Raw genomic sequence first — 27,468 nt, 5'->3', positions numbered from 1 at the left:
TTTAAACAAGTTCTTCTTAATGTAGACATAGTGGTTTATTTATAAAATTGATGGTAAGCCTCAAGTGGACCGAAGATATACTTCTTACGATGTAAGCTGAATTATTGTATCTAGACTTAGAAAATATCATGTATAAAAGAAAGAACAATAAAGAAAATCGGACAGCCGTTTTGCTGATTTTAACCAGAGGTAAACAGATGCCTAACTTATTTCAGTGTGAGAACGCCTCAAAGTTAGCGTATTTTATAACATTTTTTATTGTAGCCAGATCGGACAAAACAATAATTTTTGGGCATTTAAATTAAAATACTCAATTTGCCGTTTCCCCACTACCCAGGAGGTATGCAAACTAGCGCGTGACCGAAGTTAGTTTCGGGTGCTCGGATCCCCTATAGGCTTATATCACCGTACAGTACAAACAAAACGATAACTAATTATTTAACATGCATATAACTCAAAAACAAAACGATAACAACTTATTTGACATATAAAGAACAAAAACAATAAAAATATCACAGATATTAAAAGTATGCTTATATACTAATGCCTTTCATTTTATTAAAAAGAATAACCTATGCCTATCTTATGACAATTACTGTCGAATTCTCCTAAAAATTTTGTTTCTAAGAATTTTACAAATGTAACAAATTCCTGAGGCGGCTTCACTGAATTTCATTTGTCTATTTGATTTTAATAAATGAAGATAAATTCGTCCAAAAGAATATCCTAAATAAGGTAGTGGTCACTGAATTTCATTTGTCTATTTGATTTTAATAAATGAAGATAAATTCGTCGAAAAGAATATCCTAAATAAGGTAGTGGCAGAGAGCGTGTGTGTACTTTGAAAATTTTCAAATAAAGATAGCCGCAAAAATACCTAAAGGCATTTTCTTTAAAAAAATTAATTTCTAAAGTACTATCGAAAATAACTGATCTAATGAGGGAGTGTTCAGGCCGTGGTAAACCTTGAAAATCCTGCCAACAAAGGTGGTTCTAAGGTGTACACATTAAGATGTTCTACATTATTACTATGTTCCAAAATTACAGTAGCATCAGGTTCTGATGACAGCTCACAGTTTCCTTTTATTACGATATTTACATAACGTAAACCCCACGATTTCCTAAATAAACAAGAAACCAAGTAGGGCGATACTCTAGTACCTCCTCTGCTTCTAATCTGCCCAAAAAATTGCCCAAAAAAAAGTTATAAACTGTCCTGACATAGTCGTCTTCTTAGTCTTAAACTGTTTATATTTAGTACACCTCTACTTAGAAAGCTAAAATTATTGGTTGTGTTGCTTTCTAACTCATCTAAGAGCTGAATAGTTTTTAAAATTTTTTCGGCCTCATCTAAAAACTCTTATGTTCAGTGGAACCTACAACACTTTTTAGTGGGTACAATAGCCTCATCGAAACTGCTATTCAAAATTTCAAATAATTTATTAAAAAATGAAACAAATTCCGCGATATAATAATAATCCCATTATTCGAGCTTAAGGCTTAAGAGCTCTAAAGGGACAACATACTAGAAGCTACCGTATTTACTGAGATGCAAATTTAACCTAAATTTTTTTGGTGTTTATCCAAATATCCATCGGTTAATTTATGCGAACACCGATAACTCGACTTAGAGTCGATTTCATAAAAATGAATAATATCCGACCAACTTACGCGACAAATTTTTAAAGAAAACCGTATTTTTTAAATTTTGTAAACAGTTACGACTACTTTTTTATGAAATGAGGGATATCGTAAAAAAATATATTTCCTTGCCATTAACATTAAAAAAAGGCCGTGACGCTGAAACACCTAACAAATTAGCGAAATTCTGAAAATTGGTGCAGTGGTCGCATACAAAATGGCAAGAAATTAGTCCTATATATTAAAGTTGGGCAATGGCTTCAAGAATATATTTTTTGAGGACATCCCCTATGCAAGATCCTTTAACGAAAAAATAACTTAATGGATGGGACCAAGGCTCACCACCTATACCTTGCATCATTATGGTCATTGCAAATCTAATCTCGAATTGCGATTTTCATCGCCATAGTCTTCAACACCTACTATCCTATCGAATTTCCTATCATACTGCAAATGACATTTCAGACACGACACGCACTTTTGTTCAAAAGAGAATCCCCTACTCCTAATCCTTACCGATTTTAAGCTACTTTGAGTACAACATGGGAAACGAGGCCAGTCGGTAACAAAGTTTTGCAAAGTACTTTCGGAGGAAAAATGTAATTGGTGATTTATGTGACAATAAGCAACTGGCGACAAAAAAAAAATACAAAGCTATAGTTACTATTTATAAAACTACTCCGAATACAAGCACCTAACTGAGGAGAAACTTTGCTGCAAACTATCTCAAGAGGATCTGACTTTTCCCAAAATTTTTCTAATTCGGTGGCCATTTAGACCAACTGAGTCTTTAAACTTCTATTCACTTGTTCTTTTTCATCTAATTTTATTTTTAAAATCCTATTCCCTTTCCTCAATTTCTTCTATCTATCCGTCCCTGTTGTCAGACCCCTACCTGTTTGCGTGGCTTTATTACTACTATTTAATAGTTATTCCTCAAGAATTGGAATAGGCTCTAAAATTATCTCGCGATCTTCCCTTTCTAAAAGCGGAATGAGCTGCCACGATGCACCGTTTTTGAGGCATATTCTTTCATTTGGGGAGCGAAATCTTCAATACTCAGTTCCATGGGGTTTTTAAAAAAAGAATTGGAAGCGTTAAATATAGACTCAACAATTAATTTAATATCCGGAACGGCCCTCGGAGGCATTTTTTCGGACATGGCGTCACAAGCAAAAAAATACCAAACATATAAACTTTTATTTTCATAAAGCTGTATTCAAAGATAAGTCGTTATTTCAAAATAATTTAAAAATGAAATTTCGATAAATCGAAAACTATCGAAACACATATATCTTAACACTTGTTCTATTATCGAAAACTAACACTTTCGCAATTAAATATACGCAGAACTACAATTTTAATTGTATTATTAATAGCACATCCAAAATAATTATGGCTATGCGTACTAAGACAGTTTTTGACCCTCGTTTTCGTCAAATTCTCTTTTGGTGTCGCTCTGTGCATTCACACGAGCAAAAAGAGTCCAGCAACTTGAGTCTAGTTTTTCTGCATTAATTTTTACAAAATTTTCGTAAATATTTGTGCGGTTCGACTGCGCAACACTTAGAGCGTGTTGCATATTTCATTTGTATGTTGGGATGATGGTCCCACATTTTGCTTACAATGAATTACCATGAATATGGTAGAACAATATGCATAATACCTACCCACTTAATAGTTTCAAAGAAACACTTAAAACGGAAATTCCCTAATCCACCAGAATGTATTGAATACCCGCTACTAACATTTTCAAGGCCAAATTTATAACAGGAATTTCCTAATCTTTAAGTATTAAAAATTCCTAATTTCTTTACTCCATATTTTTGTCTATTTATTATAAAACATCATTGAATTAATTACAGTTCTCATTTTAAATAAAATAATATTCCAACTAACTCCTTTGCGGTTAAAAGAAATAAATATGAAAGCACCTTAATATTTTATGTTAATATAAAAAAGTAAAGTTATCATTTTTATTAGAATTCTTTTATGTATACTGGTACCATATTACATTTAATACCGCTATATGTTATTAAAAATGTAAATTAAATATTTTTGAGTATCTTAATTTTCTCCTTATTTACAATTTTTCAAAATATTTTTATTATTCTATGCATACATATTTGTATATTACATACAAAAAATAGATAACAGATAGCAGTGAGCTGTTACGAACAAGAACACAAAGCGTGCCACCCGAACACGAGCCGTGTAAATAAACTCATTAAAGATTCTTTAGACTCTTACCGCTGATGGGGGGAAATATAAAGATCTTCATTGAGCTGAGAAACATTTCATTCATGTTTTTATTTAAGTTTTTACGGCTTCATATACAATTTTCAAACTATCTTAACTAATTAAATATATGTGTATGTGTGTATGTGAATATGTATGTTACTCATTGTTTATTTTACGTTATAAGGTTGTTTTCGATGTACAAAAGCAATTGCCTAAATGAATTTTTAGAACCAATTGGGTACAATGTGTACATATAAACATGTGCATGTTCTTATCTTAAATCAATAGGTTTTTACTATCGACTACTGAATGGAATGCATACGTATTGCATGTGTATTGCATGTTAATGCATTTTATGTGATTTTTTTATGTATATATGTATTTTACTTTCTTCGCATTGCCGATGCTAAGAAATTAACATATTCAAAGATATTTTAACATATTGCTGAGGTAAAGAAATTAATTATTTAGTGAGCCGTATGTGTTTGCTCAGCATATAAATGATAAATATTGAATAAATTTGTATTTAATAGTTTCCCACTTTAGCAGCACTCACCACTTTTATAGTTTTAAGTAATTAAAATGCGTTATTTTGTTTAGTATTCCAATTTTATTATTAAATTTTGCACAATAAAATTCTTTAAATATAAGTTTATATTATATATAGTTATCGGATCGCTAAATCGGTCGGCACGTGCGGAGCGATGCGAAAAAACGAATAGCGCGGGATCGCTTTCTAATTGAATGAGGTGAAAAAGCTGCGCGGACCATCCCTTTTGTTAGCTGGTGATGTTGTGGTGTGTTGTATTGTCCTGTGTGGTGTCATCTGGTGTGGTGTATTGGTGAGGATGTGGTGGGTATTATTAGAGTGCGCCAGTTTTTGCCGAGTAGAGTGGTGTGGTTATTGACTGAGGCTTAGGCCATTTAAACATCCTGGGCCCCCTAGGCGAGTATTTTGCCTAGTATTGTACATATTTGCAGTAACCGTTCCAGGCATCTCGGCGTACTACTGTTGGAGTAGCAGAGAGCGCGGCATGCATGATAATGCAGTAGTGGTATATCCATATTAACCTGTACGTGTAGGAAGCAATTTGAATTTTAAATGGTTATTATGTGTTTTGATTTGGAAGTTAGTGCGTTAGACAAGCAACGTTGGTTTTCATTTATTCGATTAGTGGTTGTGATGACGTATCATTAGATAATATATTTTTCTTTATTCATTTTATTGGCGGTTATTTACTATTAGTTTATTATCGGCTAATAGGATAGCGACTCCACGCCTGGCTCAGATATGACCAGAATGGGTGCTCCTTTGAAACCTTTGAAGAGGGATCTTGCGAGAGTAAGATTTGTGATTTACGGCTGCTTTTTTAAGTGGTTCCGCAGCTTTTGTAAGTATTTCCCATAAACCATCCAAATGGTGAGGGCTCAGATACATGCGATAAGAGCGATATTTGCCTTTTGTAAGATGAGCCACTGTATCGCATTGGGAGTAATCCCTAAACTTTATTGTTAAAGTGTATTTGAGAATGTGGGTAACTCGGGGGAACGGTTAATCGCTCAAGGATGTGAGTATCATCCAATATTGTGTATTGTGTCGCGCATGGACGAGTGTACGTGCAATTGGATACATGTTTTCTGGTTTTCTAAGCATAGAGTTTTTTCCAATCAGGCTAGAACAATTTCGTAATGGGAGTATCGAGATAATTTATATTTTGCCACGTTGAAATGCTTGTGAACTGTGTATACTTATTTGGCACTACCACTTAGCTCAATTCGAACTGGTGCGCAGTATGGATTTTCTGAGGCGTCGCCGAAGCAATCTATGTGTGTGCGATTGTGTGTAAATTGGGATCAGTTCTTGTTCGTCCCAATTGGTTCCGTCTAGCCATAATTCTTTAATCAGCACTTTTATCGTTATTGGCGAAAGCCATCCTGCGGGGTCGAAGTTTTGCCACAGAGGATAAAACTTGCCTCTTTGTTATTGGAAATAATGCAGATATTGAATGAGTAGGATATTAAAACTAGACAGATTCATTGGATCCTCTGTGTTTTTGTTGTACTGTCCTTTTTAAATTTAAGGAAATTAGTGTACAAAAAATTGTCTTTTGGAATAGGTATTAATATATTTGGGTGATATATTTGGATTGCATACACAGGTGTTTTGAACATTGACAGAGAAAACACTGACTTTGTTTTTTGTACCATTATGTGTAGTGTTGGAAAATTGTGGCTTTAGTGGTAGTTGTACGACGTACCGGCCATTATTTGATCGAGTAGTTGTGGCTTTGTAGAAGTCTTCACAATACTGATTTTCTGGGGTTTTATGAGAGGGTGTTTTTCTAACTCTCGAAATTTCCTTAACTGTGAATTAAGGGATTCTTTGGAACTTTCGTCAATTTGAGTTGTTGATGTGGAAACTGGTTCTGTAACTAGTCCACTTAGAATCCACTACTACCAACTATAGTGTTTTGGGCTAGAAGTGTGGTTGAAATTTTTTCAACACCTGCAAGCATTATTTGCGGTATATGGTCGCTGCCTACTATTATATATATTTGAGCGGGGGTATTGCAATTGGGATCTGCTAGCTTTAGGTGTGAAAACTTTTGCCAATGGTTGCTATTTATGTGATAGCTGGAAGCATGTTAGTAAGTTGCGGTAGGACTAAAGCTCCTGCTACAATTCGCTTATTTGCTTGGGGGGTTATTAGGGTAATGGGGCAGATTTTGTATGAGTTTTGTACTACTCTTCCGCCTATTCCCGTAATTTTAAAATTCGATTGTTTTGATGGCAGTTTTAGCCTATTTTGTGCCCTAGACGCTTTGAAGGATTTTTGTGATCCTTGGTGTATTAAGTTTATAGAGTTCTCCTCGATGTCCGATTTAGATGACTTGTGTGGGTAGTAATACCCTATTATGTATTTTTTATGTAGCGTTTGAGTGTTTTGTGCTTTTGAGCAACATGGTGTCTTTTGGCAATTTTCTGGATTTGCTTTTGCCCGTGGTTCTTTTCTTATAAGCGCCGCTTTAGGGTGAGCTAGGAAATGTGCTGTAACAAAGCATTGAGTGGTGTCTTTTATGACAACAGAAGCAATTATATTTTCTCTTACAATTTTTATAAGTATGCGCATGTGACAAGAAATTTGTACAATGTCTTTTCGATCTAACAAAATTATTTCGCTCGTTAACTTTAAGTTTTTAAACTTCTCGCAAGATTGTAGTTTATGCCCTCTTGTACATAGTTCACATTGACAAACAATTAGAAACAGTGGATTGAAGTAAATTCTTCACTTATTTCTTTTTGAATCTTAGGCAAGTTTATTAGTGTCAAATTGAAATTTTCGTCATTAAGTGCGAACTGTCTGACTATTACGCCTGCTTGACCTTTTGTTTTGTATCGGAGGTGATACAATTTTTGTGCTTGTGATAATTTTGGATGGTTGATGTATACGGCTGTAAACATGACCCGGAAGGACGGCCTTTCTTCATAACCACCATAAAATGTTTCTATGTCACATGCGGGCACTTCGAGTTGGATGCCTGAACTTGCCTCTTGATTTTGTACTTGTGGCAGCTCTACTCTCGTCTGTGGAGTATGTGCAATAGCTTTTATTAGCTTTAACTGAACGGAGATCATAGCTTTTGTAGCTTTGTACTGATCTAAGCAGTTTTCATAATTGGCAAATGTCGAGGTTTTAAAATTTTGTGGTAGATCTGATGACTCAGTTTCTACTATGGCGTCATGGGCCGCTTGGAGACGTGTCCAAAAATTGTTAAGATTTTGTTTTTTTTATTTCTAATAACGATTCAGAGGTGTCTGGAATCGATGAAGATGAAAATCGAGTGCAGTATCGAATTAATCTGTCACTCTCGAAAATGAATTTGGCGTATGTTTATTTTGTTCGGATGTGAACGATTGCGTTTTGTAAAAGCTTCTGTTTCATTTGTTTTTACTACTAGCTATTGAAGCTTCTGTTTAGGTCGTGTTAAACAATTTTTGTTTTAATTAGTTTTTTTTCTACCCTTTCAGCGATTTCGTACTGGGTAGTTAGAAAATCTTTCATTTGTTGCCACGGGGGGCATTTTCTTCGTGATGAGAGCGATTGCTCCCACAAAAGTAACGATTTTTCTGGTAAAGCGGCGGTGCATATATTTACCAGTACTGGGTCCCAGCTATCTGTGGGAATATTTTGTGTCGATAGAACCGACAAACAATTAGAAACAGTGGATTGAAGTAAATTCTTCACTTATTTCTTTTTGAATCTTAGGCAAGTTTATTAGTGTCAAATTGAAATTTTCGTCATTAAGTGCGAACTGTCTGACTATTACGCCTGCTTGACCTTTTGTTTTGTATCGGAGGTGATACAATTTTTGTGCTTGTGATAATTTTGGATGGTTGATGTATACGGCTGTAAACATGACCCGGAAGGACGGCCTTTCTTCATAACCACCATAAAATGTTTCTATGTCACATGCGGGCACTTCGAGTTGGATGCCTGAACTTGCCTCTTGATTTTGTACTTGTGGCAGCTCTACTCTCGTCTGTGGAGTATGTGCAATAGCTTTTATTAGCTTTAACTGAACGGAGATCATAGCTTTTGTAGCTTTGTACTGATCTAAGCAGTTTTCATAATTGGCAAATGTCGAGGTTTTAAAATTTTGTGGTAGATCTGATGACTCAGTTTCTACTATGGCGTCATGGGCCGCTTGGAGACGTGTCCAAAAATTGTTAAGATTTTGTTTTTTTATTTCTAATAACGATTCAGAGGTGTCTGGAATCGATGAAGATGAAAATCGAGTGCAGTATCGAATTAATCTGTCACTCTCGAAAATGAATTTGGCAACCTGTTTTGAGCGTGTAGCTTCTGCAGGTGTAGTTTGATTTTTTTCGTCATTAACCATTTGGTTATGATATTTATTTCTATATGTGTCAAAGCTGATTAAAGTATTCTCAGTGTAAACTGATTTAAAGGCAGCGATAAATGATAATTTTTACCGAATATTCTTTTAGGTGAATAAGAGTTTGATATTTCGGATTATATTTTAAAAACGTTTATTTAGTGTTAATAATACCGTTTTGTATTTACTTGCGTATGGTTTTATTATTTATCCCGATTGTAAATTATATTTTCTTAATTTAATTATTAAGAACCGCACTTTTAAATACTTTTTATGTCCTTATATTGAGATATTTAGGTACACCCTAATACACGGAGTTGTATGTATATATTTATGTGCTAGTGCAATTGAGAGCTCGTTTAAGAGATCAATGCGCTTTGTACATAAGTTTGCACGAGTTGTTTGTGCGTATGTATGGTTATGTTCTAATGCAATTGAGAGCTCGTTGAAGAGATCAATGTGCTTTTATTTTTATTTTTTTTTTTGTACGCAATCCTGCTTGTTTGTTACAAGGCTTATTGCGGGATGTATGCCAATGTGCAAATGCGTATGTACTTATGTTATTGTATTTTTTTTTTTCTTTTTGAGAGATTTTTTTGTTTGCGTTGTAATAAACAATACAATTAGGAAAATTGTATATCTTTTTACCACAATGGTAATTTATTCGCAATATGAAAATCACTTTTTAGTAAATGTATAAAATTTTAATAGTTTTATATTACCGAGCGTAGGGTAGATAGGCAGATTCTATGCCGTATGATTGTATATAAATATGCGTACAGATGTTCGCATTACGAAGAGAGCGCGAAACGAAACTTGCAGGTACTTATGGAATTATGTTTCTATGTTATTATACTTATGTTAAAGTAACTATATATATAATAGGTATGCATATATGTATGTTTGGTTTGTTTTTTCTCTTTCTTTGTCTTTTAATTTTTGTTATATGTTTGTGCCTTTGCTTATTTTAAGCAATCCTTACACTTGACAAAGTATAAGGGGTATTGCCGGAAATAGGTGCAGGTAGGTAGGTAGGTAGGTAGGTAGATAAAGTGGCTGTCATTCGACACACTTAGGCCTTTAGAAGGCCCATTGTGATACCACTGGGACTGTGATCCCCTCACTCTATTGGCTCCTCCACCCCGTACTTGTGATGAACTTCATCAGTGAGACAAGTTTTATCCGTGCAACCTCCGAGACGTCGTCAAGAAACCCACGACCGATGGTTGTGATTCTTTTCCTATATAGTGCTGCACAATCGCATAGAAGATGTTTAACGGTCTCCTCCTCTTCTACTTCCTGACAGCATCTACAATAGTCGTTATATGGCGTGCCAAGTCTACTTGCATGTCTGCCTATTAGACACTGGCCTGCTAATACTCCTACTACAGTTCTTATATCATTCCTCTTGAATTTTAACAGTCGGTATGTGCGGCTCATATTCCATTCTTGCCACGTTTGCGTGTTAGTTGAGCAGGTCAGGGACTGATTCCACTGACACTCGGCTATATTAATGACATGTTTGTCGATTAAGTATCTACAAGTAGCCAGAGGCATATTTATGTCCTCCTTACCAGAATCTAGTTGTAGGGTGGTGCCTGTTCTGGCTAGTTCATCTGCTACGCAGTTCCCAGGGATGTCACTGTGTCCTGGTACCCATTGCAGATTTACCGTGAAATAGGATGACAGATCCGCTAGAAGATCATAGTAATCTTTCACTGTCCTCGACGAAATCCTATGAGACATCAGGGATTTCAAAGCCGCCTGGCTGTCTGTATATATAAATACACTTTTTGTTGTGATTACACTTTTTGTTTGTACAAGAAGGCTTTCTTTAATTGCAGTGATCTCCGCTTAGAAGACACTGCAGTGGTCTGGTAACCGGAACGCGATTTTGGTATCTAGTTTACCCGAGAAGACACCGCCACCTATTCGGTTATCCAGTTTGGAACCATCCGTATAGAAGCTTTTCCCTGCTTCCTTGTCCACTACGCCCCTTTCCCACTTCTCTCTGGAGCGGAAGGCAATCTTAGGGACAGGATTAAGATTCAGCTTTCTAGGATTGCGAAAATCCGTGGTTATGGGAAGAAACGGGAACTTCCTAAATACCATAGAATGCCCCTTATTGCTAGCGACTAGTAGGGAGGATTCCCTCAGCCTCAGAGCTGACTTCGCTACCATTTGCTTGTAAAACAGATCTGTGGTAGTAAGTGTAAAATTACGTTGAGTGCCCAGCTTGGCGTAGTTCTGAGAGCTCCACTGATGCAAATACTGGCTGCTCTTTGTATACTTTCCATGCTTCTAATCGCATATTTCTTTTCTGTAGTTGGCCACCATGCTAATATACCATAAGTCATGATCGGCCTTACAATTGCTGTGTACAGCCAGTGAGCCACCCGAGGTGTCAGTCCCCATCTGGGCTCTACCATTCTTTTACATGTGTAAAGCGCTGTAGCTGCTTTCTTTACCCTCGCTTCCAGGTTTTGTTTCCAAGAAAGCTTCCTGTCCAAAATTAGTCCCAAGTAGCTTGCTTTATCTCCTATCGTTAGCCTGGTGCCATTTAAAAATGGCGGCGTGATTTCTGGAGTACTGTGTTTCTTAGTGAACAATACTAGTTTTGTCTTGCTAGCATTTAAATTCAGTCCGCATGATACGGCCCATCGATTAATATTGTCTGCGTAAGACTAGCGAGGGTGTTCGAGAACTTTCTTCTAACCGAGACTGTCACATCATCAGCGTAGGCCACAACATGTACCCCCTTCTTTTTTTAGACCCACCAGCATTTTATTCATTGTCAGGATCCAGAGAAGTGGGGATAACACGCCTCCTTGGGGTATACCGCTTCGGACAGATCTGTGCGACGTTGAAGCTCCCAGCGTTGAAATAATTGACCTGCCCAAGAGCATCTGTTCAATTAATTTCCGGAGAGGCTCAGAGATGCCCAGATCTTTAAGCGCGCTCAATATGGCTTTCGGCTGGATGTTGTTGAAGGCACCTTCTATGTCTAGGAAGGTTACGAGGGTGTATCCTTTTATTTCCAGAGACTTTTCAATCTCTGTTACCACTGAGCTTAATGCCGTTTCTGTGGATCTACCCTTCGTGTACGTATGCTGCGAAACTGCCATTTTTCCTGGGTTTAGTATGTCCCTTATATGTATTTCTATTAGTCTCTCCAGCGTTTTTAAAAGAAATGATGAAAGACTAATTGGTCTAAAATCCTTTGGATTAATGTGTGAGCTATTGCCAGCCTTTGGTATATATATCACCTTGACTTCCCTCCATATCGAGAGAATATAGTTTAATTTCAGCAACTCACCCCTTTCATTAATATCCGTGCTTCCCCATAGTGTGTGGTGCGCATTGGAGTCGCACCCAAGTATAATCGAACACTTGGATGCTTCGGTGTCTCGTACCAGCTCTTTGAACAGCTGCGATGGTACTGCTACCTCGTCGTACGGCATGTAGCATGATGCCAGTTGGTATTTCTTCTCAGCCGTCTCCCAGCTTACTACTGTAGTGTCGTTATTACTGTAACTGTGTAATAAAAAGACATTAAGCTTTTTGCTAGCTAATATACATGTCCTAGGCTTACCTACACAACCATTCGCGTATAAATTATATCCCGGTGTCCTCAGACCGCAAATGCGCCCTCCAATAACCCATGGCTCCTGAATGAGGGCGAAGTCAGGCCGTTATTCTGCCATGCGGTTAACTAGTGCTAGAGACGCTAGTTTGCTGTGGTGTAGATTAATTTGGAGAAGACGCATTAGTTATTGTCTTCTCTGCATCATCATGAGAGTCGCTTAAAAGCTCACTCTCAGTGTAAAGTTTAGAGAGTCTGTCCTCAAGCTCAGACCCCGAAGTACACTCACCTTGATCTGTGCCTACTAATGGATACTCTGCGTCGCTCGAGGACTCTACTGGACCTTCCTCGACTTCGCACTCCGATTCCGATGCCAAGTTCTCTCCTGCATCGGCGTCTGACTTGTAGGTCATGACCTTCACTTTTGTGAATCCGTAGTTGATCTCTCCGCCAATTTTTGCTAGCGGTTCTACGGATTCTTTTGTTAGAAGCAACAGAATCTGCATTGTGGCTCGTTTCGTCTCCACACCAGATTCCGTTGCGGGGTCGTCAAAGGCCTTGACGAATCTCCATCCCCCAGTTGGCAGATTCGGGTTGCAGGCTCTTATGAGCTGCATTATTTGGTCCGGCTGCGATGGTGTAGCCAGGATCCATACCCTTGCCCTCGGTCGGGATGGGATGTCTTTTCTGTCTAGCGCTACTAACTTGGCTCCGGGGTAGACCTCCCCCCACCTCTTTATCTGCCCTTGATACCATCCGGCATCCGCACATGACGGGGATGGACCTGGATTGCTTAGTAGCACTTCGAAAGCCACATTCGTCAGTGCGGCTTGCACCCATTTCCATTGGGCTCTGGGTGTTTTTCCTTCGGGGTCTCCCTCATCCAGCACTCCAATGACAAAGCGGTTTCGGGCTCCTTTGTGAGCTCCTCATTGGTTGGCGGTTGCAGCTCCACTTTCTTCAGCAGGTATGCAGCGCGTCGCCTCTCTGCATACTTCGATTTTGCTGGGTCGTCGATCTTAAAGGAAGGCCATTCTCTGGCTGACCCACTACTGGCAGCATCGCTTTTGGCGTCTCCCTCCTTTTCCTGCTTAGCTGCCAAGCCTTGGCTACAGGGGTTGGTACGGGCTGCCTCCAACGCTGCTGCTTTCTTGGCGCCAGTCTTAGCTTCTGCCCCTTTAGTATTTGCCTTTGCTCCAGGACCAAGCTTCGCTCCTGTCCTCGCTTTGGCTGTTGTCGAGCTCGTACCAAACCCTGCTCTCCTTTGGGAACAACTCGCTCCCTCCGGTCTTTTTGAAGGAGGTAAATACTTGAATGTGTTTTTTGTGTTTGTTAATAGATGATTGGAATACACAAATGTAAGCTCGTAGTTAGGCAATAAGTTAATATTATTTGTTTTTTTCGTTTTAATATATTATATAAGTATGTATTTTGAAATAATAAACTACTATGGACAATAACGCCATCTCTTAGATAAAAACCGAACGAACTTTTTACTTGACCTAATATATGTTAAACCAGACTGTGTTCGGTTTTTCCAGCAAAAAAAAACTCGAAACTGTGACAGTTTGGTAACCGTTTTTATGATAAACGTATTTGTTATTACAGGTTCTATATATATAAAATTGTAATTTTTACATACCTATATGCATGATAAAATAAAAGGATAGGAAACGATACGACTCACTTTATGCTCCCTCAAGGGTTTTTTGAGGTCATAATATATATGTATGTACGTGTATGTATTCCTTTGTTGTCAATTCCTTTTTCTCCGCTTTTAGTTGTGCCTGGTTTTAGTAAGTGTTGTTTTTGTTTATTATCGTTATCTCGCAACATGTTGCTACAGAGTATAATAGTTTTATTCACCTAACGGTTGTCTGTATCACCTAAAACTAATCGAGTTAGATATAGGGTTATATATATATAAATGATCAGGATGAAGAGACGAGTTGAAATCCGGGTGACTGTCTGTCCGTCCGTCCGTCCGTCCGTCCGTGCAAGCTCTAACTTGAGTAAAAATTGAGATATCTTTATGAAACTTGGTAAACATGTTTCTTGATACCGTAAGACAGTTGGTATTGCAGATAGGCGTAATCGGACCACTGCCACGCCCACAAAACGCCATTAATCAAAAACAAATAAATTGTCATAACTAAGCTCCACAATAAGATACAAGGCTGGTATTTGGCACATAGGATTGTATTAAAAATTGGCATCTTCGGTTAAAATTTCTTTTAAAAAATGAGCGTGGTTCCGCCCCTAATAGGTTAAATGTGCATATCTCCTAAACTGCCAAAACTATAATTACAAAATTCACTGAGAAGAAATGTTTTTAGCACCTTTATCTACGGTGCGAAAATGGGTGAAATTGGGTGACAACCCCGCCCACTCCGCATATAACGGTACTGTTAAAAACTACTAAAAGCGCGATAAATCCAGCACTTAACACGCCAGAGTCATTAAATTTTAACACAGGGATCGTATGAGCTGATTTTATAGGAGCCGCGTTCAAAATTAGACAATGGTCGTGGCGCCGCCCACATTTAGGTGAAAACCAATATCTTAGGATCTGCTTAACCGATTTCAATGAAATTCGGTACACAATATTCTTATCATATTTCTATGTTATAATGCGAAAATGAGCGAAATCGGATTACAACCACGCCTATTTTCCATATAACACCATTTTAAATTCCATCTGATATTTTCACTTTCCACTATGCAAATCAAACAACAATGATTGTATCGGCTTAAAACTTTACGTGAATAATGCGTTTGAAGTATGCCACCTTGTGACCAAAAATTGTCTAAATCGAACCAAAATTATTCAAGTCCCTAGGTACTGAATTTGTTGACCCCAGTGCCTATATGCCGCATATATCAGCCAATATGTGAGTTATCTCAATGAAAATGAGAGAGCGTGTTTTACTCATAACAAAGTATTTTTGTACCTAAAATGGATGAAATCGAGTGAAAATTTTACCTGGTCCCCATGTAACTAATATCAGGATTTTCGAACAATCGTCTGACTTCACTCCATATGATTGGTGATGGATGGTATGTGAGGTACCTTAATGAAACAGTGGGAGCATTTTATTAGTCTGTGATGTTAGTAGTATGTAGTATTGGCGAAAAGTGATAAAATCGGGTTAATGCTACCCTCTACTCTCATATACTACTTATAATACTTCTCGTATGTCGGTCAGTGAGTATTAAAATTTTTTTTATATCTTTCTCTATCCCCAATATATCTATGATTTCCGTCTTTCCTCTTGACTTTAAACCGTTCCGGTTGATCAAAATGTGATAATATTTTAATGTAATTTTGTTCGATGATCTGTTTCCATCTAGACGGCAACTTCATAATCCTCGTAGAAGCCCCCCTCCTTATTTGCGAAGAATTCGGACAGCCACTTTTCACAAGCCTCTTTTGAGTTCAACACCAAGAGCATTCGCCATGGACAGGAACAGGTGGTAATCACTTGGCGCTACGTCCGGGCTATATGGTGGATGCGATAAAACCTCCCATCCGAGCTCCCGTAGCTTCTGACGAGTCATCAACGAAGTGTGTGGTCTGGCGTTGTCCTGGTGGAAAACTACACCCTTCCTGTTGGCCAATTATGGACGCTTCTGGTCGATCGCCTGCTTCAAGCGGTCCAGTTGTTCGCAGTAGATGGTAGAATTAAGCGTCTGGCCAGCTCATAGTGGATGATTCCCTTCCAATCCCACCACTGTTTGAGACGATTCACCGGCCTTCGACCACGATCGTTTTCGCTTGATATTGTCGTATGTGATCCATTTTTCGTCGCCAGTCACCATCCGCTTCAAGAATGGGACGAGTTCTTTCCGTTTCAGCAGCATATCGCAGGCGTTGATTCGGTCCAGAAGGTTTTTTTGCGTCAAATTATGCGGCACCCAAACATCAAACTGGTTTTTGTATCCAGCCTTCTGCAGATGGTTCAAAATGGTTTGGTGACTAACTCCCATCTCCTGGGCGATGTCACGAAATGCCATATGCCGGTCTAACTCGATGTATTCCATGATTTGATCGGTATTTGTCGTCACAGGTCTTCCGCCGGCTGGCTTATCCATGGTGTCGTTTTCACCGGCTCAGAGTCGTCGAAACCATTCCTCCGCGGTTCGAAGTGATAGAGTACCATCCCCCAAAACACCATTAATCTCACGGAACGTTTCTCTAGCGGATTGCCTTTAACGAAGGAAAACTTTAAAATAGCGCGAATTTCGGCGTTAGTGAACTCCATGTTTACACGTCTATAACTGTTGAACGCAATATCCAAACTAATCATGCATAGCGTTGTTTTGTAGGTTATGTCAAGACCTTTCAAATTATGTATAGTGTTGTGTTAGATACGAGCTCTGTAGCGCTTTGTACATAGCCGCGAAATTCAAAAGACAAAAAAGCGGAAGGGAGATACCTTCCAACCTTATAAAATTTAGAAACTTTGGTCGAGTTAATATCACATTCATACTTATGTACAAGTATATTTCACTTCAAGATGTTTTTTGTTTTTTTTTTTTTAATATAATTTTCGCTGTCGCAAACTAAAATATAGCAATAAAACTGAGACTAAGTTTATGGCCTTTAATATAAGTCAAGAAGATCCCAAATTTGATTGTAATTTAATCACGATTTCATTTAATAATGGATGTTTAATTCTTTCTCAACTTTGCCACACCTGAAGGAATTTCCTGGCCTTTGATTCTTGCGAAATACAAGAGTATAAAATTCTTGGTTCCGCCCTAGTACCCATTATCGGGTATATATTTCAACTAGCTCCAACATACTTTATGCAAAAAATTCTAACTTCCGTTTCGCTTTATATAAACGTAAAATATTAAATATACAACAATTTAATGCCCGAAATGTGTGAAATAGATCAACGAATTTCCCCAGCATACATGTCCTACTTATGGTATAATTTATTTCGTTGATTTTATAATTTAATGAAATTAAATGAACTGTTTTTCTTAAAAATAATGTGGTTTATCGCTGCATATGAATGAAATTGGTCTAGACCTTTGTTTAAACCGTATAACCCTAATATACTGATTTCCGCTCTTTTCATACAACAGCAACCTCATATACGCCACACATTATATCTAACCCCTTTGGTTCAGTTTATATCACATATACCATGTTTGAGTTAAATAGCTTATTTTTGTTAAAGTTAACATTTCGGAGAAAAAATAGTATCTATCGAATAATAAATGCTGAATTCTTTCGCAACATTTTTATACTTTCGCAACATGTTGCAAAAGAGTATAGTTTTGTACACCAAAAGGTTGTTTGCATCACCTATAACTAATCGAGATAGATATAGGAAATCTATATACAAATATATACAAATATTTCTTCTAATATTTGGTGATAATTAGGGGATAAGTATATTTTCTCAGCCATCATGTTGAACTTATAACAAAATATACCAGACAACAATGTAAAAAAGTTTCTTAGAGTGATGGACTTTGTATAGAGCAAAAATATCTTTCTAGAAAAAATTCCGTAAGATAAATATTAGTTACTACACTACTAAGGTTAAAGATCCTTTTTATGTGGCAATAGATCAACTGCGACCCCATCGGTTAAAATGCTATTATCTATTATTTCAGTTTTGCGACACATTTTAATATGAAGGTCATGAGGTGAAAATTACATTTAAGTACTTTTTGGGATATACCCTGCGCGGTTGGCAGCTTATGAAAGGTTTAGATATTAAGACAGAAAGAAGAAAATCTACACACCTGCTCTACATATGTGTGTACCATACTTAATGATATGTAAGTTATTGTTAATTTAACCTTCATGAGCAGACCTTTCAACTTTTCAGACCCGGACGGACGGAATTATGTAAGTAAATTTGTATTACTAAGTCGTCTTTAGAATAGAAGACGTATGAGAGTTCTTCGTGCAAATTCTTTATATAGAGATAGTGAGCAGTCATAAGATACTGTAAGTCACGCTAATCGTAGATTAGATTCCGATGTACGTCTGTCCGAACAAATTATCAATACAAATCATCATAGAACCAGGCGGGAATAATTAGAGGTACAGTCTTTTGAACAAAATTTGAATACTGTTTAACATAGAGGAAGACGTCTAAATCCCTAAATCCGCTCTGAAGAGCAAATAAGAAATACTCGAGGTCTTAGATCTCGGCGCGAAGACCCCGAAATTCGATCTGTTGAGCAAATGAGAAATACTGCTCAACATAGAACATGACGGCAAGATCCACAAATTCGCTCTGAAGAGCAAATAATAAATACTAGGTCTCGTCGAAAAAATCCCGAGGTACGTTATAATGAGCAAAGTAGGAACACTAGGAATCATAGAGAATTTCGCGCAAGAAATCCTGTGTATAGGAATTTAGAGCGCATTCGCTATCAAATGCAAAGAGAACATGCAAGAAGAAATCCTGAAATAAGGAGAGGGGAGCTTGATAGAGAAACACAACGTCGACAGCTTAGTAAGAAGGGTATGAGGGAAGAAATTTTGAATCAGAGTCGCCTTAGACAAAGCCAAGTTCGCCTTTGTAGAGATAACCCGGTCAATAGGCAAATTGAAAACGAAAGAGAGTCCCAACGAATCCGATTAACGAGAGAAAATAATGTTATAGAAAAAGATTATACTGGCAATTTAACAGATTTCAAAAACATTTACTTCCAAAATATAAATAAAGGCCCTACTGAAATATGTATTTGCTGCGACGGATTATGGTTTTCACACCAAGTTCGCAAATTAAATTTCGAAACTATTGCGCAAGGTCACCCGAATGCTACATCCGCCTTCTATTTAATGCAAAAATTTCCTTCGGAAGATGGAAATTACAATTTTTGTGCTACTTGCAAAAATGCGATTGTTAAAAAGAACGTTCCAAAAATATGTTTAGCTAACGGTCTAGATTGTCCTGAAATACCGGATTGTTTGAAAGGTTTAACCCCAATTGAAGAATGTCTCATAATGCCTAGATTGCCATTTATAACAATGATTACATGATCGATAACATTCGCCCCGCAAAGATTATGGAAGCTTTGCAATTCTTGGTGAATACCCCTCTGTATCGTGAGCACAATATACATATGAATGAAAACTGGATTTCTGAATTTAATTACGAAGAAGAAGTTCCGTTTGTTGCATCTGCAGAGGATTCCCGACTGGTTCAATTTTTTTTTTGCGGCACAAACTTCTCATGATACTTCCTCAAGTAATAATATTCCCATGGGTCTTTTACCTTCCGAGCTAAACCCAGGCGGTCAAGAAACTCTTTTGGACAATATTCCTGTAGAAAACTTGGACTATTATCGTTTAGTCATAGCGCCAGGTGAAGGACAAAGACAAATTGACATAATTTAAGATAATAATTCGGAAGAGTTGTCATTTGGAACAATATACGTTGGGCAGAAGCGTACATGCTCTGAAACGCTTAGCAAGATAATACATTCTGAAATTCGCCGTTTTGACAGAAGAGCGTGTACCATTCCAAAGTTGTTCTATGATTACAAAAAATTAAATTTTCAGGTCGCAACCGAGTTACGGCCCAAAATCTATTAAACGAAAACTTTGTTCCAAACTTGATTCAACACGATGATGGTTACAAGGTTTTGAAAGGCGTTAGATCCTCACCTGCGCACTGGGAAGCTGAGAAGAAAAAGGCTATCGCTATGATTCGCCAATTTGGGCTTCCAACCTTCTTTATCACTTTATCGACTGCAGAATCTCAGTGGGTTGAGCTTTTGGTCATCCTCTCTAAAACTGTTGATTCTAAAGATATTTCGGAAGAGGCAGCCAACAGTTTAACAACCCAAGATAGATATCGCTTAATTCTATCAGACATTTTGACTACCGCTATCGACAAATTCATAAGCTTTTTAAAGATAGGGATCAACCTTCAAGATCCTCAGACATTCCCTGATGTCATTAGTTTTATTGACAATTATATTTCTACAGATGTTTCGGTTAGCCACATTTTGAACATTTCCTGTCTGATCGTAGAATAAATATGTCTTTTGATGACTATTTGTTAGCTCTTAGATCAAGTTTAACAAAACCCAAAATTTTTCTAAAAATAAAATTACAGGATCGTTTTATAAACGCTTATAATACTCTGATTTTGGAGCTCCATAGAGCAAATATGGATATCCAATATATACTGGATGCATATGCTTGCTGTTCATATAATATATAATTAATTATAATAACAAGTCTAACAGGGGAGTTTCTAGGCTCTTAAATGAAGCTATATCAGAGGTAAATGCTGGAAATTATACTGTTAAGCAAAAACTTAAACATATAGGTCACAAATTTATATCAGGCACAGAAATATCTGCACAATCCATCTTTCGGAAGCAAGTAATGCAGAAATATTTATATAGAGCAAAACTTCAGAACTTTCCTTCAGGTATGACTGAAATATTCGTAGCCGGTATTTTAGACCGTTATGTTCAAAGAACCGATCAGTTAGAAACTCTTTGCTTAGCGGATTTTGCATCTATGTATAAATATGTTAAATCTAGTAGAATAGTACAAGACAGTGGTCATGAAGAAGAAAAGAGGGAAAACGATAATTTACCAGAAAGCGGAGTTGTCATGCCTCTTAAAGACGGTAGCGGTTTTGTTAAGAAACGTACGAAACCTTGTATTATTCGGTATAGATGGTTTAACCCAGATTTGGCCAGAGTTGAGTATTTCCGCGAAATGGTAATGCTTTACTATGCATGTTGTAATGGACAGCAAGATCTCATTGTAAACGATAATGAGCAGACTTGCATAACACATCGTATTATAATTGAGGAAAATCAAAGAAACTATGATGCTTTTGAGCAAAGAGAACTTGAAAATGTTCTAGAAAGTCTTTATAATGAAATACACTTAGAGGAAGGTGCTCAAAATGAACTACCTGTAGTGGAAAATGAGTTCAGAGTGTTGGCACTTCCAGAAATATATAATAAATAATATAAATTTGCTGAACTTGCATGGTGAAGACTCAACAGATAATGGCACTGAATCTAATTGCAATATTAGACTTATTAAACTACCCCCTTTAATTCCAGTTGAGGAATTATTTTCTTAAGTTCAAAGTCTAAATACTAAGCAAAGAACCTATTTGACACATTTGACACACCAGCTAAAAACAAATCGCCCATTTTATGAGTTCATTGGCGGCGGTGCAGGTGTGGGAAAGAGTCGTTTGATATCTGTAATATAATATATCAAGCACTTAACCATCGTTAAAATTCTACACCTGGATCCAATCCAAGTTCCTTAAAAGTTCTTCTTTGCGCACCTACGGGTAAAGCAGCATTCGGAATAGGTGGAATGACCCTTCATTCAATATTCTCTTTACCTGTTAATCAGTTGAATAGAGAGTTGAGGCCACTTAGCAATGACACAGTTAATTCAATTTTTCAATTTCAGACTTATCGATTTAAAATTAATCATAATTGATAAAATATCGATGGTAGGTGCTCGTATGTTTAGCTCTGTTGATGCGAGATTAAAACAAATTTTCAAAACAGACAGCCTTTCGGTGGTATACCGATCATCGTGTTTGGTGATTTGAAGCAACTCTCACCTGTTGGAGATAGGTGGATATTCTCTCCTAATCCCAATGATGCATACAGCACTTTAGTTGTTTCCCCTTTGTGGGAGTTATTTAAATACTTTTAGTTAACAGAAATAATGAGACAACGGGAGGATCAGGCCATTGCAATTGCGTTAAACCATATGGCATCTGGTACTATGACAAATGAGGACATATCACTCATTGAAACTCGAGTAGATAATTTCGAAGAAGTTCCCGATGATGCCATACATTTATTTTGGTCCAATGAAGAGACAAATAATTTCAATACCCTTAAGCTCAGTCGAATCCCAACTGAAGTTATCCTTTCAACTGCAAAAGACTCAGTTAAAGGAATTGGTATAAGTGAAAATGAGAATATTTTGGAAAGAGTTCAACTTTTCAAAACTTCTGAAGCGCAAGGACTGCCCTATGAATTGACACTAAAAGCATTCGCCAAATATATGATTACAGTGAATATAAACACGTGTGATGGCTTGGTTAATGGGGCAGCTGGACAACTTATGCATATTGATTTCCAATTTTCCTTTCCAACAATTCTGTGGATTAAATTTTTGGAACCTTCTGTTGGTTTGATAGCACGATCAAAAATGCCTCATCCTCTAGAAAGTTCTTGGACACCAATTGAAAAAGTTTTAAAATCTTTTCAATATAAAATGAACAAATTTCAGTTGAAAGAAATCATTTTCCAGTTGTTCCGGCTGAGGAAATAACTATTCATAAAAGTCAGGGTGCCACATATAATAAAGTTGTAGGTCATTCTCGACCCAGAATGCCTAGAGCTTCAATATATGTCGCTTGCAGTCGAGCTACTGCTGCAGAAGGTCTATTCATCATAGGAAATTTTATTCCTCCTAACAAATTTTCTGAATCGGATCCTGTATTTAAAGAACTGAGTGAATTGAACACAAATAAAGCTCTGACAACAAGTTTCAGTTTTAAGAATTCCCGAACATCAGGACATCAAATTTTATTCCATAATGTTCAGAGTCTTCATGCTCACATTCATGATATAAAAAGCGACTGTTTAATGCTATCTTCAGATATTTTATGTTTTCTAGAAACTTGGAGTTATCCGTGCGAAAATGTTGATATACCAGGATTTACTCCAATTAACGAGCTGAGGATAGATAGCAAGGAAACAAGCAACAGAAATAAACGGGGCATTATAATATAATATGTGCAAAGCATAGTATTGCTAGCTCTATCGAACCAAAGGCTGTAAAGAAAATTTATTCAGGCCGCAAAGTTTTAGAAGCGGTTTTGTTTAAATGTTACAGTATTAATATTCTGGTTCAGCTTTCTCTGTCAGACATTTAATTGTAGAACTTCAGGAAGTCCTTACTTCTGAGTTATGCAATCAAAATGTGCTAATTGTTGGAGATTTCAACATTTGTTTAATGTCTACAGGGAATTCAATAGGAAATCTGCTCCAAGAAAAAAACTTTAGTTCCCTGCTTGGTGTAGAATATTCAACTGCACCTGCCGGTACATAAATTGATTGGGCATTTTCAAACATGGATTCTTCCTATGTTAATGCAATTACTTTTAAGACACTACACAGCTATTTGTGTCTCTATTTCCAACTAAAGTTTTCAGACTTATTGCAATAGTTCTTCATTTTTTTATTAAGAAATGGTATAGAAATTTTGACAGTAGTTTTTAAGACAATTTTAAGAAAAATATGTGAATAAGTTTAATGTGCATATCTCCTAAGCCGCTAAAGCTATAATAACCAAAGTCACTGGGAGCAAATGTTTTTGCACCTGTATTGACGGTGTGAAAATGGGTGACAAGCCCGCCCACTCCCCATATAATGGTACTGTTAAAAAATACTAAAAGCGCGATAAATCAAGCACTAAACACGCCAGAGACATTAAATTTTATCTCTGGGATGGTATGAGATGACTTTATAGGAACCGCGTTCAAAATTAGTCAGTGGGCGTGGCACCGCCCACTTTTAGGTGAAAACCCATATCTTGGGATCTGCTTACCCGATTTCAACCAAATTCGGTACATAATATTCTTCTCATATTTCTATATTATAGTACTAAAATGGGCGAAATCGGATTACAGCCACGCCTATTTCCCATATAACAGCATTTTAAATTCACTCTGATGTTTTCACTTTCCAGTATGCAAATCAAGCAACAATGATTAAACAGATATAAACTTTGCGTAAATAATACGTTTAAAGTATGGTACTGAATATGTGGACCCCAGTGCCTATAGCTGACTTTTTACCGAAAATATCGGTCAACATAGAACAAGGCGGCAAGATCCACAAAGAAATCTAAAACGAGTATACCATTTGACTTTGCGAGAGTATAAAATGTTCGGTTACATCCGAACTTAGCCCCTCCTTACTTGTTATTTTTGTTGTTGTATATAGGTGCTTTAGTATTTCGCTCCCGTTTGTGTTTCTGGCAGATTGTATTTAGGTTTCGCGGCCGATTTGTGAGTTTTTTGTTTGTTTAAAATGTTCTCTACTTTGTGTATTTTGTTTAGTCCGCACTTGTTTGTATGTATGTTTGAATTTCTCTTCTTTTTCATATATTATATTTAATTATATCTTTTCATTTTTATTTGTCACTACATTGCGCTGCACTTATGATTTTGTTTATGTTTTTTTTCCAATTGCTTATTTCACTTGTGTGGTCACTGCACTTTTAATATTTATGTGTATATGTACATATTTTTGTTAAAAGAAAAATTTTGTAAATATGTCTATTTTTTTTCTCGAACTGCACTTTTGTGAAACTGCACTGTATGTTTGTTAGTTTAGTTTATTTTATTGTAAAACCAAAGGTGCCATTCGATCCGGCTCGAAGGACCATGAAAAATTTGTATTTAATAGTTTCCCACTTAAGCAGCACTCACCACTTTTATAGTTATAAGTAATTAAAATGCGTTATTTAGTTTAGTATTCCAATTTTATTATTAAATTTTGCACAATGAAATTCTTTAAATATAAGTTTATATATAGTTATCGGATCGCTAAATCGGTCGGCGCGTGCGGAGCGATGCGAAAAAAGGAATAGCTTGGGATCGCTTTCTAATTGAATGAGGTGAAAAAGCTGCGCGGACCATCCCTTTTGTTAGCTGGTGATGTACACCCGCGGTGTTGTGGTGTGTTGTATTGTCCTGTGTGGTGTCATCTGGTGTGGTGTATTGGAGAGGATGTGGTGGGCATTATTAGGGTGCACCAGTTTTTGCTCATTTAAACAAACATGTTCAAAGATATTTGCCAAGGGAAAATATTTTAGTGGCGTGTACTTTTTTATAATGATTGGTATTTCATGTTTTTACTAACACTTAAACTAATAAATATAACTGCGAAGCACCGAGTAAGTGATGTCCCTTATCACCAACGCACATGTTCATATTTGAACATACTCCAGGGCGACAAAAGTGACTGCTGGAAAGGTGACCGCAGCTTGTATTCATGTCGTGTTCGTCAACTAAGTAACGTGGTAGCCGGTGACTGCATATTCGCATTTCTGCCATTTAAATCTTGACATTTCACATAACGCTTCACGATGACTATGTGCCTTCCTATGTTGCTAACGATAGTTTACTCGTAACTATTTCTTCATATTCGCCGCAAAGGTGTCCTCTCGGTCTTCTCTCTCTCTCTCATCTTCACTGCTTGTCGTACGTCTCATATGTTTCTTCTCCTTGACCTTTATTTCTGCGGCCGTTGATTTGCATCTACCTCGTTCACCATCAGCACCACGTTGAGAACGTCTCTGTGTGGTTGTAGTACCAAACTTAGAATGATCTGAGTCATCTTCATTTGCTATGCCTTCATCGTCGGAAACTTTAATTTCCACATTGTCATTTGGCTCTTCATCAGGAGGATCAGGATCCGATGTTGCGTCTATGACAACAAAACAAGCCCCCCTAATTCTTCTCTTTTTGTAGTTGGTGTCATCATCTTGTATATCTTCATTAATGGATATGTCCTCTAGTTTTCAAATATTGCCTGTTTGCTTCTCAAACAGGAATTTTTATTTAACACTGTACTTGTTGTTATTTAAGCCAAAAGGTCGCTTTTAACACTTTTACGCTTTTACTTTTACGAAAATTGTTTACATATACAAGTATACTGTAAATATATACGTACTTTTATAATTGCAGATAGTCTTTGCTATTCCGACTTACTTTTATATTGACTGTTTGTTTCTCAAACAGGACTTTTTTTTTAATTTGCCTGTACTTTTGAGAGGGCCTTTTTCTATGCCTCGAAGGACTTTTGATTTTGCCTGTTTTATAAATACAAGTCTTTTTTTTCGTTGCCAGTATGTATATCATACAGGACTTTTTAATTTTTGGTTTGTAAGTCCAAATTATATTGCCTGTTTTGTTCTCAAACAGGACTTTTTATTTTTATGTTGCTTGCATTTTTTTAATGACAAGGCTTATTTTGGCTGAGCTCTTTATCCGGCTCGAAGGACCAATGAATAAACTCAATGAAGATTCTTAAATGTCTTACCGCTGGTGGGGGCAGAAAAGATCTTCATTGAGCTGAGAAATATTTTATTTCCGTTTTTATTTACTTTTTGACGGCTTTATATACAATTTTTGAAACTATCTTACCAACTAAATATATGTGTATGTGTGTTTGTGAACATGTAAAAAATAAACATATTCAAAGATATTTGAACATATTGCCGAGGTAAAGAAATTAATTATTTAGTGGACTGTATGTGTTTGTTATGAATATGAGTATGTACGTTTGGTACTACCTCAGCATATCAATGTTAAACATGTTCAAAGATATTTGAACACGCACAGTTGTTACTTCAAAATATATTGTATCACATTAAATAAATCTCGATATATCGACCACTATCCAAACACATATTTTAGCACTTTTTCCAATTCTCGAAAACTCTTTTTTATACTTTTTGGGTTTCCTCTTATTTATAAAGTATAATTACATTTTTAACACACTTTTTGCATTATGTAACGTTTTTTTATTTACTCACCGTCCAAGATCCGTTCCCTCATTCGGAAAATTGAACACACGTCCTTCCTAGCTGAAGCCGGCAACACACCTCTTCCAATTCATTTTTGCTTTTGACATTTCTTCTGTTAAAAATTATTAAATAAATGCAAATTGATCTAATAAAATTAAAATATACTTACATGTACACAAGCTGCGTGCTGTTTTTTGTTATCCTTCGTAATAACGGCCGTTACAAATGGAGAGAAAATAAAATAAAAATGTATAATAATTTTGCGAGATTTCAATCTGCCCGTCCCTCGTTTTCAATTGCTAAACATAACTTACTGAACTTTGACAGTTGGCTAAATGTAGTAAGTTTTTACGTTTAGAAATTGCTCTCTCATTTCCAGTGAGAGATGAGTTGGGCATCTCTTTAGCTCTGATTTAAACATTTTCGGACGTGCTACAAAAAATGTTTTGTTTTCTTCAAAAACTACCTTCCGTGCAACGTCGGGAAGTTAATTTCTATGCATATGGAGAGCGATTCAACTGTCT

General features: G+C 36.8%; 1 protein-coding gene and 1 pseudogene across 30 annotated transcripts in view; one reads left to right on the top strand and one right to left on the bottom strand.

Annotated features, from left to right (window-relative positions):
- 5PtaseI (inositol polyphosphate-5-phosphatase A) overlaps positions 1–27,468 on the top strand; it is a 600,945-nt gene that overhangs the window by 128,863 nt on the left and 444,614 nt on the right. The gene's annotated exons all lie outside the window — the stretch shown is intronic.
- Positions 1,902–12,869, bottom strand: LOC138855842 (uncharacterized; annotated as a pseudogene).

This window comes from Bactrocera oleae, chromosome 2 (genome assembly GCF_042242935.1).
Source record: "Bactrocera oleae isolate idBacOlea1 chromosome 2, idBacOlea1, whole genome shotgun sequence".
NCBI lineage: Eukaryota > Metazoa > Arthropoda > Insecta > Diptera > Tephritidae > Bactrocera > Bactrocera oleae.
Note: the sequence above shows the minus strand (reverse complement) of the source record. Positions and strands in the feature narration are given on the sequence as shown.